Raw genomic sequence first — 11,578 nt, 5'->3', positions numbered from 1 at the left:
GTGTCGCTTTTCATGCATGACCTTTGTCACATGTAACACATGAACTAGAAGATCTTTATGGGAAATCCTCACATTTAAACGTTCATGACCCAAGCCTTTTCTGGCTCCTTTTCTGTCCACAACCATGAATGAACAAAAATTCACATTGCATTATTATAACAAAACTTTTGTATTCACAAAGCCATCAAAGTGACTTAATTGACACTAAAGTGTAAATGAGGTCATTTAATAACACAGGAATGGTAAATAATCTTCTGTGTGAGACTTGTTAAGGGATGCTGGATTTTAACGGACAGAACTGGTCTTCGCATTCCATGGGACACATGTGAAGTTCCTCGTGCTCTGTTGTCAGGCAGGGTGAAGCTGTGTGAAATAGGAGAAGATCTGCCCAACCGCTGGGACCTGAATATCTGGGGAAAGTTCCACAAACACTCACTCATTTGTGTCCTTCCATCAGCGGTTAATAAGCGATGAAGTTATGGAAGTCATATGCTTCTGGAGTCACATGGAAGTGGGGAATAAGGGGGGTCTTAATTTCACGTCTGTATGTTTTCTTGTTTACTTCTTCAGAGACAATTTTGAAATTGTCGACAATGCCTTACTTGTTTAAATGCTTTTACTCAATGCACAAGGTTTCTTCTTTATCGATCGCCATGTCCATCTGGTTACTGAAACCTGAAAAACATCTCAATAGTAAATGACATCCTTCTGTGTTGTGAAATTATGCACAGGTCAAAGATACGAACAATACAAACATTGGACTGAATCATTGTTAAAAAAATCTTTGTGGAATTTTTAAAAACAGTCAGCTTGCGTTTGAGTTATTAAAAAAAACTTTTTTACAGTAACTCAAGTTAAGCAGTTTCAACTTATTTTTTAGTCACCATTGGCATCATTTACAATTTAGTTGAAATGACTTGTAAATCCAAGTTAATGTTACTTAAAATTTAAGACAAAAATTATTTTTTACAGTGATGGCATGAACATGTTCTTAATATGTTAATTCACAGAAATTACAGTACCACGATTTTCCCACTTTTGTCATCAATCCAAACACTTTTAGATTTAATTCAAGACAGACAATTAAACAGCATATACAGATCTTGTTTCTAATACAGTGGTCCCAAAAATAATTTGGACACTCACATCACGCTGGTGTCAAAAACATCAAACCAGGTGTCAACTGTAAACAAATACCGCTTGACTCAAAAATGAAAATTCTGTTTTGAATTACCCACCAAAGTTATACCAAATCTGTATACATTTCTTTGTTCGGTTGAACATAAAGAAAGATATTTGGACGAATGTTAGCAACTGACATTTCTTGGGTATCATTGACTATCAAAGTAATAAACCAAATAAAATAGTCACCAAAGGTACCCCAAAACTGTTTGCTTTCCTAAATTCCTCAAAATTTCTTCTTTTGTGTTCAACAGAACAATAAAATTACACAATCATTACACGATTCCTACTATGGCATTGAATGGTGCCCCAGAACCGTCGGTTGCTAACATTCTTCCAATTATCTTTCTCTGTGTTCAACCAAACAAAGAAATTTGGTCACACTTCAGTATAGGGGGCAATTATCGCTATTAACAAACCATTAACTATGACTTTTCCCCCAATTAACTCTTAATTTGTTGATTATAGTTATTAGGTTAAGGTAGGATTAGGTATGTAGATTATGGTCATGCTGAATATGTGCTTTATAAGTACTAATAAACAGCCAATATGACAATAATAGGCATGCTAATAACAACTAGTTAACAGTGAGAATTGCCCCCCATACTGAAGTTTTACCAGAAATGTAAACAGATTTGGAAAAACTTGAGGTTGAGTAATTCATGGCAGAATTTTCATTTTTGGGTGAACTGTCCCTTTAAATAAATACTTGATTTGATATTTGTTATGCAATGCAGTTATTTACAAAATAATGTCCAAATACTTTTATATGTTCCTATTTACATCACAAGACAATGACAACATGATAATGAATTCATGAGTATAAAGTTGTGCAATTCACTCCAAAACACCAGGACCTTTTGACAGGAAATTATATAGGGGGGGGGAATCGCAATTTATTTCAAACCTGTCAAGCAAAGGGAACTGAATGGTCTCCAGGGCAGAGTTTTGTCTGTGATAATGTCTTCGAACACATAATGAAAGAAAAAAGATAACACTGTGAAGTATACATATAGCACACAGTCCATGAGTGCTGACCAACTTACTAGCTGTTATAAAGAAAGAACAGTTCATAAAATGTTATAACATTACTACAATTTCACCAGGGGTGGGGATAGGGGGGTGTAATTGCTTCTCTTCAGTAAGCACTATATAATTTTGTTCTCATGCGTAATCCCGCCTAGATGATCACCTTCATAATAGCAAGCCGTATAATTACTCTCAAGGTTTAATGATCTGCACCCGGACAGCTCTACAAATTCAAGTAGTGCCGAAGGTACATGCATCAGTGGGTTTGCATTGAGATTGGCATTACCTATAAAAAAGGACTATTTAAAACTCCCCTTTGACTCATAGAAGAACAATATGATCATCCAGTGAGGCTGACCGTGGTCTAATTGTTTTTGTGGCTTTTACACCGTGAGAGATGAATGTAATGAAGTCTCCAGAGAACACAGCAAGCAGGAGCTCCCCTGACTGTTTGGCAAGTGGGAGAGAATCTCTGTCAAGTGGTTGGCTTGAAGAGATAGTTCACCACAAAATAAAACTTCATCATCATATCATTCAAAATTGTACAAAAAGTTTGGTTACCAACGTTTGTCAAAATGTTGTGTTCTGCAGAAGAAAAAAGTCAAACAGGTTAGACATCAGGGTGAGTAAATGATGACAGAGTTTTCATTTTGGGGGCACTGTCCCTTTAAGAACAAAGCTGCCTGTTGGGTATTATAGATGATGTTGCATCTCCTGATCTTTGGTCTTATGACATTCGTTCACACTCTGAAATCAACCGTTTTTAATTTTGTGGTAGTTTTTTATTTTCCTGTGCTCACTGGCAGTGAAGCCAACCATTCATACAAGGATTAAGAACATTCGCTGCTGTATATTCTCATGGGTTTCTATTCATGTTATACAAACAAGGCTGTTCAGGTTTGGATGAATGAACTATTGTTTTTATGCACTGTTAATCCAACATGCTAATAACACCATTGCCAGTTCAAAGAGGCCACGTCGCGTACTAAACGTTTCTTTATTGAATGAACTGTCGCCTCTTTGGCACAGATGATTTAACCGCTGCTTTTGTAAACAAACCATTCCAAATTGCTCTTTGGATTTCACTTGTGTTGAAACGAAAATCATATATGTGTCACAACAGGATTAGGGAATCATTGTTTTGTTTTACCCATGGGAGTTTATATTTCTTTAATCCACAAATGCATTACAGTTTTTCTCAGTTGCTTTGGAGCATTTCTCGAATCATTCTTAAAATTAGCTAAATAATATTTGTATTTCTCAGAACAATTTGTACAAACTGCACAACATCATGGATTTTCTGCAAAAGCGTGTAACCTTTTTAAAATCCTTAGTTCATCTCTCAAAATTACATTTTTACATCAGTGAACATGTCAGTCCCATGAAAATGGCAAGACCTTTTGTCATTGTTCACAAACAGGACAGTCAAAATGTTTAGCCATGTTGTCAGTATAACGGGTGCTTTATTTTTTTTTTTTTTGAGTATTTTTGGTTGTAAACTATGGCTTCAGTTTGTAATGACACTCATTGATAATGCACAAGACTGACTTATTTCACTTTCAATAGTACAAAGTTATACGTAACTGTATGTGTGACACTGATAGCAAAAGATTGAACAGGAGGAAACAGAGCCCTCTCCTCATCAGAGACGAGATCCTTGTGGCAAATCTCTGTACAGTGTGTGTGTTAGGGCTGTGCAAAAATATCGATACATTTAACTATCGCAATATTTTTTTTTTCAGTAGTGACAGACAGACAGACAGACAGACAAGACAGACTGACTGATGTAGGTAAGGTAGGTAGGTAGGTAGGTAGGTAGGTAGGTAGGTAGGTAGGTAGATAGACAGACAGACAGACAGACTGACTGACTGATTGACTGATGTAGGTAGGTAGGTAGATTAGATAGATAGATAGATAGATAGATAGATAGATAGATAGATAGATAGATAGATAGATAGATAGATAGATAGATAGATAGATGATAGATAGATAGATAGATAGATAGATAGATAGATAGATAGATAGATAGATAGATAGATAGATAGATAGATAGATAGATAGATAGATAGATAGATAGATAGATAGATAGATAGATAGAGATTTGTAATTGATCCATCATTTTATTTGACAGATCAGAGTAATGTCTGGACTTGCAGCATACAGTGAATCTTTTCTGAAGCAACTGGATGTTTCTCTGGGAGCAGTGACTCAAGTCTTAACCTGTCTGTCTCATCTGTTTCAGTCTCAAAAGTAGGTGAAATTCAAGTCTTCCTTGCCCTTGTCACATTAACAAGCAAACGATAGATTTGCAAATCTTACAACTGATCTTTACAGATGTCGCACACACTGTCTTATCATTCCCGCACATCTTGTCCTTCACTTTGAACCTATAAATCCATTTACTGGGCTGAGACACTGAGGATGTGACTCAGAAATAAAAGCCATGTACATTGGCTTCTTTTCTAATTTCCCAAGAAACAGCAGTCTCAAAAGCACTCGGGAGCACACGGGAAGGAAATCTTCAAGAACTATCGCTTCGAACTATAAGATTCCCCTTAAAACATGAAGGCTTCCAACAGATTCTGACGAAGAGAAATGGAAGCGATGAAACGAACACGCTAGCAAATGAATATCACATGACTGCCAGGCACCTTAAATGCGTGGAGCTGGGCTCAGTTTTTATTCAAAATAGTCATTCATTCATTTGGTTTGGCTGTGAGAGGGCGGCATGTGGTTTCAGTTAAGAGCTAAACTGACGCATATGCTCGCTACAGTCTAATGTGTGTGTGTCTGTATCCCTGACCTCATGACTCATGACAGCATGGCTACACTCCTCTCCCACACAACAGGAGCATTACAGATACAAAGAATGCAGACTAATGGTTTGCCACGCGGTAATACCCCCCTGAAAAGGATACATGGATCATAAAATTTAAGTCTTGCATGGCATTCTTTGTCAATGGAGTCAATTCGGCCTTTATTTCTGTATATCTCATCCTAACTTTGAAATCGTTGATAATTTACCAGTATGCACTTAACCTGTATGCAAAAGACATCTGTTTAGTCAAACTTGTATGGTAATTGACTTTTACCTCTTTAGATAACAGTGGGAGCCCAGGAGCATAGCAAAGATAATTGGTTTAATCTTGAAACAATGTTCCGAATAATCTATTTAACATTGATTCAATATTAAATCAGTCATCTTTGCTGGGTCTGTTTGCCGTTGTTGCTGCTAGAGACCACTCCAAAATATTTTTACATGTATGCAAATGTACTATTAATAGGTTATGTGTTCAATTCTGTGAACTACTGACAACATTTCTGCCAAATCCCTAATAAAAATAATGTTTTTATTTGCATTTATTTGCAGAATATTGAAACAGGACAAACTAGTTAAAAAAAGATGCAATGTTTTCAGGTCTTGAATACTGAGTTCAAGTTCATATTCATGTTTAAACAACTAAATACGTTGTGTTTTTTACGTCTTTTAGAACCAGTTCAAAATTGACTTCATGACACTTCTGTAAAAAATTCAACTTAAAAACTTTTGTTTAATATCTGTATTAAATTTGTAATTTAAATCAAATTGACTTTTAAAATGACTTGAAACTTGATTTTTTAATATGAAATTCAACTAATATATAATATGAATTCAATTCAAAATATTTGTAAAGACAATTTGATTTAACTTTTAAAAAATTTAAGGCAGCTTTTGAACTTAAGTTTTTAAGTTGAAATAGGTGATTTTGTTCACAGTCAGTGTGAAGTTTGTTTCCAGAATGAACACTATACATGTAGAAATGCTTTTTAAAAGTTAAACTGGAGTCTATGAATTTTTTCCATGACTGTGTCTCCACATATATTATAGCATTCATGATCCACTGTGAAAAAAAACCCTCCTGGCATTTATTTGAAATAAATAACAAGTTGGCTGGAGTGTACAGAGACCAAACTGCTGTATCACAGGAGCATGTAGGCAGTGTGTGATGGACTCGTGATAACCACAAAGACAGTGTAGCCAGCCAAAGAGCATGATCCATTACAGCATGCTAGATCATACTGAGCCCACCGGCAAATCAAAACAACAAAACCAGTATTGTCAGGTTCTATAATTTCTTTCAAATGTGCAACAGACGGCAAGGCAACTTTAATAGCGAGTTTGGTGAAAGATCATTCTTTTGTAAACACCCATCTTTAATATGTCTTACCATTCACGGTTATCTGTTGTGGTGACAAATGGCCTGGCATCGATTTTGACATTGTTTGATCATGAGAGAACAATAGCAACCAACAAACAAAGAAGGAAAGAAAAGAAAACCAGAGATGAATCCCAAATGGTAAAGCATGCCACTAGCGATGCCAAAGTCATGTGTTCGATTCCCAGAGATCAAACGCACTGCTTTGGATAAAAGCATGGGCCAAATGCAAATCAAATTTAAATGTAACTACCGTTATCTGCCAAACAATATGAAAATTTATATTGCAGATTTCATACCACTTTATATTCTCATATAGGCTTATTTTGTGAGTTCATTATGAAATACATCATTTTTCAGCTCTCAGGTGGATCTTTGATTGGAGCAATTACTTCAAGGTCTACATATTGGAGCAGGCTGGTATTCACCTGTTGAACCTCTCACCATCAGTTTTGAGAATAATCTCATGTGCTGGTCCTTTTACATAATCTTGGAAAGATGATAGCAAGGTACCATCTTAATTGAGGCCAAACCTTTTTGACACACTACAAATTGTGTAGGTACAAATTTGTACCTTTAAAATTACAGTTCATTTTAAGGCCCAGTCGCTTTTACCCATAAACGTATTACCAATCAGATATAATTTGTACTTCTGTTTCAAATCATCAACGCTCACAAGATAAAGACTCACCAGGAACCTAATAAGAGCCGTTTTATTCTAGATGGAGAGGGTCACCACATGCGCACCGATATGTTGAGATCATAAGACCCAAGCTGGTCTCTCGGTAACCCCCTGTTATTGGACACTGTCGCTCGTGGAATAAATGAATCACGGCTGACTTCAAAAAGCAAATTTCTACAATGGCATCGGCAACTAACGTTTTTGCGTTTCAATGCGAATGTCAGTATATGGTAGTCTGCCATAACATCAAGCAATATGTAAAATGTCAGCTTTAACACATAATTTTCATAAAGATTATATATATACTGTATATATGTGTGTGTGTGTGTGTGTGTGTGTTTATCTGTATATATATATATATATATATATATATATATATATATACAGTATGAAGAGTGGTTCCAAAATGAGATAAAACAAAGTGGAGTTATCTCATTTTGGAGCCAAACTCTTCATAAATATATGTATTATATGTGTGTATATACAATAAAACATAAGGCAAAGACCCAATGTTTAAGGGGTAACACTCAAAAAAAGGTTTTATTTTCAGCCCAGCATTGGGTCAAATATAAACATTTTCTGGGTTAATTTAACCTAATGGCTGGGTTTGTCCCCTTTAGGCCCAATACAGTTTAAGAGTGTCATATTAATTGTGTAGGCTAAAAAACCCTCAAAGTTATCTTTTGTTACGGTCTAAGCTGCATGCCAAACCATTTTTGGTACAGAATTAGGGGAAATGTACGAGTTGTCAGTTTTCAGAGGGGACAAATCTCGGGAGCCCGTTTAGCAGGACCATCTGTAACCTTAACAGGCCAACTTTGTTTTTTTTATGAGTAACAGTTTCCACAATTATGAAAAGAGTGAAAGGGAGGTTCCTAAATGGAAGATGTTCTGATAGACGAATGGTACCAGTCCACTAGAGACTATTCAAAAGTTGTATGATTATGTTGCGAGGCGTTTTAAACCAAATGGTGGTCCAACACCTTATTAAACAGACAGAAAGCTGACCTTTTGTTTTTACAAATATCTGTAAACCAAAAACAACTCCAACATATATCTGTAAACAATATTCTGTGACCAAAACCAAAATACCAAAACTGCATTAAAGCAACAGGTTGATCCTTCAATATGTCACTAAAACACAGCAGCAGCAGCAGCGAGGGCTGTTTTATATTTACTCCTGACATGCACCCTGTTTCTGTTCAAACTTTGTTGATCTCTAAATATAACTTTAGAGCAAGAAACAGTAAACATATTCCTTCTGCCTTGCGCACTGAGACGCACTGCAGGTGATGGTGTCTCTACAAACCAGCAATTACAAGCACTGTAAAACAATTTAGTGTTATTGTGATTTTTCTGACCCTGCAAATTCAGTGTTTCTTCCCGTTTATTAAAAGTAATTGATATAAGAATGAATTACGTTTCTAATTTTGGCGTTTTAACACAACTACATACTTACAGAGGGTCTATCCAGTGCGGGACTATATGAGCTAAACTAAAGAATAAAAATGGCTTTTTACAAGCCTGCTGTGAGTCATACTGATGATTTGGTTGTTTACAGCAGTGTTTAAACAGCAATAAGTGCATTCTCAACTTATTTCTTAACAAGTTTATTTCCTGAGGGTTAAAGATAAGTTTATAATAAAAATATTAACTGAATGATGCTCAGAACGCACAAACTGTCAGTTCTCAGTGCGTTTGTCCGTGTGTGCATTTCTCAAAACGTTCACTTCCACAGATTTCCATTTAGACCCGTGATTTGGTGACTCGTGGTAATGACAAGATCTTTTAGTCTGCTTAGTCTTTAAAATATTGTAAAGGAGTAACAGTTTTTCCTTGCTAACAGAAACTGACAGTAGGGAGTGATATTTAGCAACATAACCTGCATTATTAACTGTAACTGACAAGTTCAACCTTCATTTGTGTACATTAAACAAAGCAAGGGCAAACATGAAGGGCAAGGAGAGCACGTGTTAGCAGGAATTGCTACAGATTTTAAGGACTGTACACACACTCTGGAAAACATTATACACAGGTTTTAAACTACGTAAAGCAATTAATATAACTGTCACGATCGTAGTGGTGAGACAAGGGGACAAGGATAGAGGACCCAGGTGCAGACAGCGGGTAAGGGGTTAACAAGACGTTTAATAATAATTAAGACAAAACCAAAAACCCACAGTGGGTAAAATAACAAAACAGGGGAATCTCAGACTCAGACTCAGACTCAGACTCAGACTCAGACTCAGACTCAGACTCAGACTCAGACTCAGACTCAGACTCAGACTCTTAAACAAGCCTAAAGTTAACACTTAACAAGCCTAAAGTTAACACTTAACAAGCCTAAAGTTAACACTTGACAAGCCACAGGAACTCACCATACAATCCCAATGAACCGGCACAAGACAGAAAACACAGGGGCATTAAAAAGGGATCAAATCAAGAGGGGAACAGGTGCAGGGCATGACATCATTTACAAGCAATAATGAGGAAACGAGGGGGCGGGGACAAAGACGAGACCAATGCTGCGTCCCAAACCGCATACTGTCATACTATATAGTAGGCGAAAGAGTAGTATGTCCCAAACATCAGTATTCATAAAACAGTAGGCGAGAAATTTACGCCTGGTGCACTATTTCTCGCGAGATTTGGACGTGTGTATACTACTGTGGCGTCCGAAACCGCCTACTTACCTACTATATATAGTATGTGAAAACAATATAGTATGTCCCAAACCTCAGTATTCATAAAAGAGTAGGTGAGAAATTCCCGGATGGCTTACTGGTTACGCCCACATTCTGAAGCACCCAGCTACAGATACTTGGGATATTACTATATCCCGTGAGCCCACGGGAATTGATCAGTTCAAACAGGAGCATGGCGGAGAACTGCCAGGCAGGTGTTTTCAAATGTGAGTTTTACTAGCCAACAACGCTTCTCTTGGCGTTGCAGTCGCATTTGTTAAAGTGCTGTAGCGTAAAGTTAACCTGTAAGATGCTACATAGTTTAGTACATGTTTGATTTTGCTGTGAAAATGCAGTGTTTTAATATGTATAGCATAAAGGGGTGCTCCACGCACACAAGCGTCTTCTAAGTAGACTTAACGTGACAAATATTTAAACCATACGCATGTTACAGACGCTTTTTAATGTCTGTGTAACATGTGACCTGTCATTTTCTCGATAAAGTATTGCAAATGAGCACAACACATCACAACAATGTAGCTTACGTCTGTTAACATGTGGTACAAAGCATTGTTCACTGCTTGCATAGATACATGGAAGTTATGTAACTAAACATAATGTATATGTTTTATTTGTCCATTAGTACTGATGATGAATTCAGGAAAATAAACAGCGAGTTAACACATGTGCAACTACCTCCACATTTAAATGAAGTATTGAGCACAAATCACAGAGGTAACTTGACTCTTGTTTGACTACAGGGACAGGTGAGCACACTCATTAAAATCACGAAGGTGGGGAAGGTGATCCGCTACGAGATGGCAGTAGGGTGTGGGGTTCAACGCCTGTAGAGGATTATTTGTTACAACAATAAATTGAAATGAAGCTTTGATTTATGTGATGTTTACTTGTATATGTATTAATAATTATTAAATGCATTTATTTTCTTACATCAAATTTACGTATTTTTTATTCATGTTTATTCTATAGTTTCCTGTAAATAAAACATATTACATTACTTCATGCATTATGTCATTGATTCACTGAAAACGTATGCATTCACACTTTTGTATTAGTCTGTATTAATGCATAGATGGCATATGGCAATACAATTACATTTAGTAGCCTATTTTAATACAATATATTATTTTCAGGAAAAAAATGAATAAGTATTGGTCAGCACGCCACTTATCAATAGTATTGTGCACAAGTGTAGGTGTGGGCTAGCAATGCATTTCTAGGGTACATTTAATTTATAAGCAATAATACTTATATTCCTTGACAATAAAATCAGCAGTGCTCTCCTAAGGCGAGATCCTCGAGCAGCTGCCTGACGTCTCCTTTGTGAAGGCATTACAAACATGTTTCAAATGTTGGGAAAACTCATGGAAGGTAAAGTTGTAGCGTTACTGATGTTAATGCACCTGTCTCTCATAACTTTAATTGTTGCGCTTGTTATTACGCCACATGGTTCGTCGCTGCCCATGTACACTCCAGTACATTAGGTGGCGGATATGCACCACAAACGTAATTTGCTCCCCGACATTAATAAGGAGAAGAAGATCATCAATATGGCGGACAACGGCTGATCGCATACATACTACATCCATTCACGGAAAACAGTACATACCCATTTTGCCCCGTTGAGTACGTACCTACTGAAATTGAGTACTACCTACTGAAACTGAGTACCTACTGAAATTGAGTATGCGATTTGGGACGCAGCGCATGAGATGTCAAAACAAACAATGGCATGTCTCTCTCTCCACACAAAACAAGATGCTCTGCCATGATCCTGCCACAAG

This window comes from Triplophysa rosa, linkage group LG11 (genome assembly GCF_024868665.1).
Source record: "Triplophysa rosa linkage group LG11, Trosa_1v2, whole genome shotgun sequence".
Lineage (NCBI taxonomy): Eukaryota > Metazoa > Chordata > Actinopteri > Cypriniformes > Nemacheilidae > Triplophysa > Triplophysa rosa.
Note: the sequence above shows the minus strand (reverse complement) of the source record.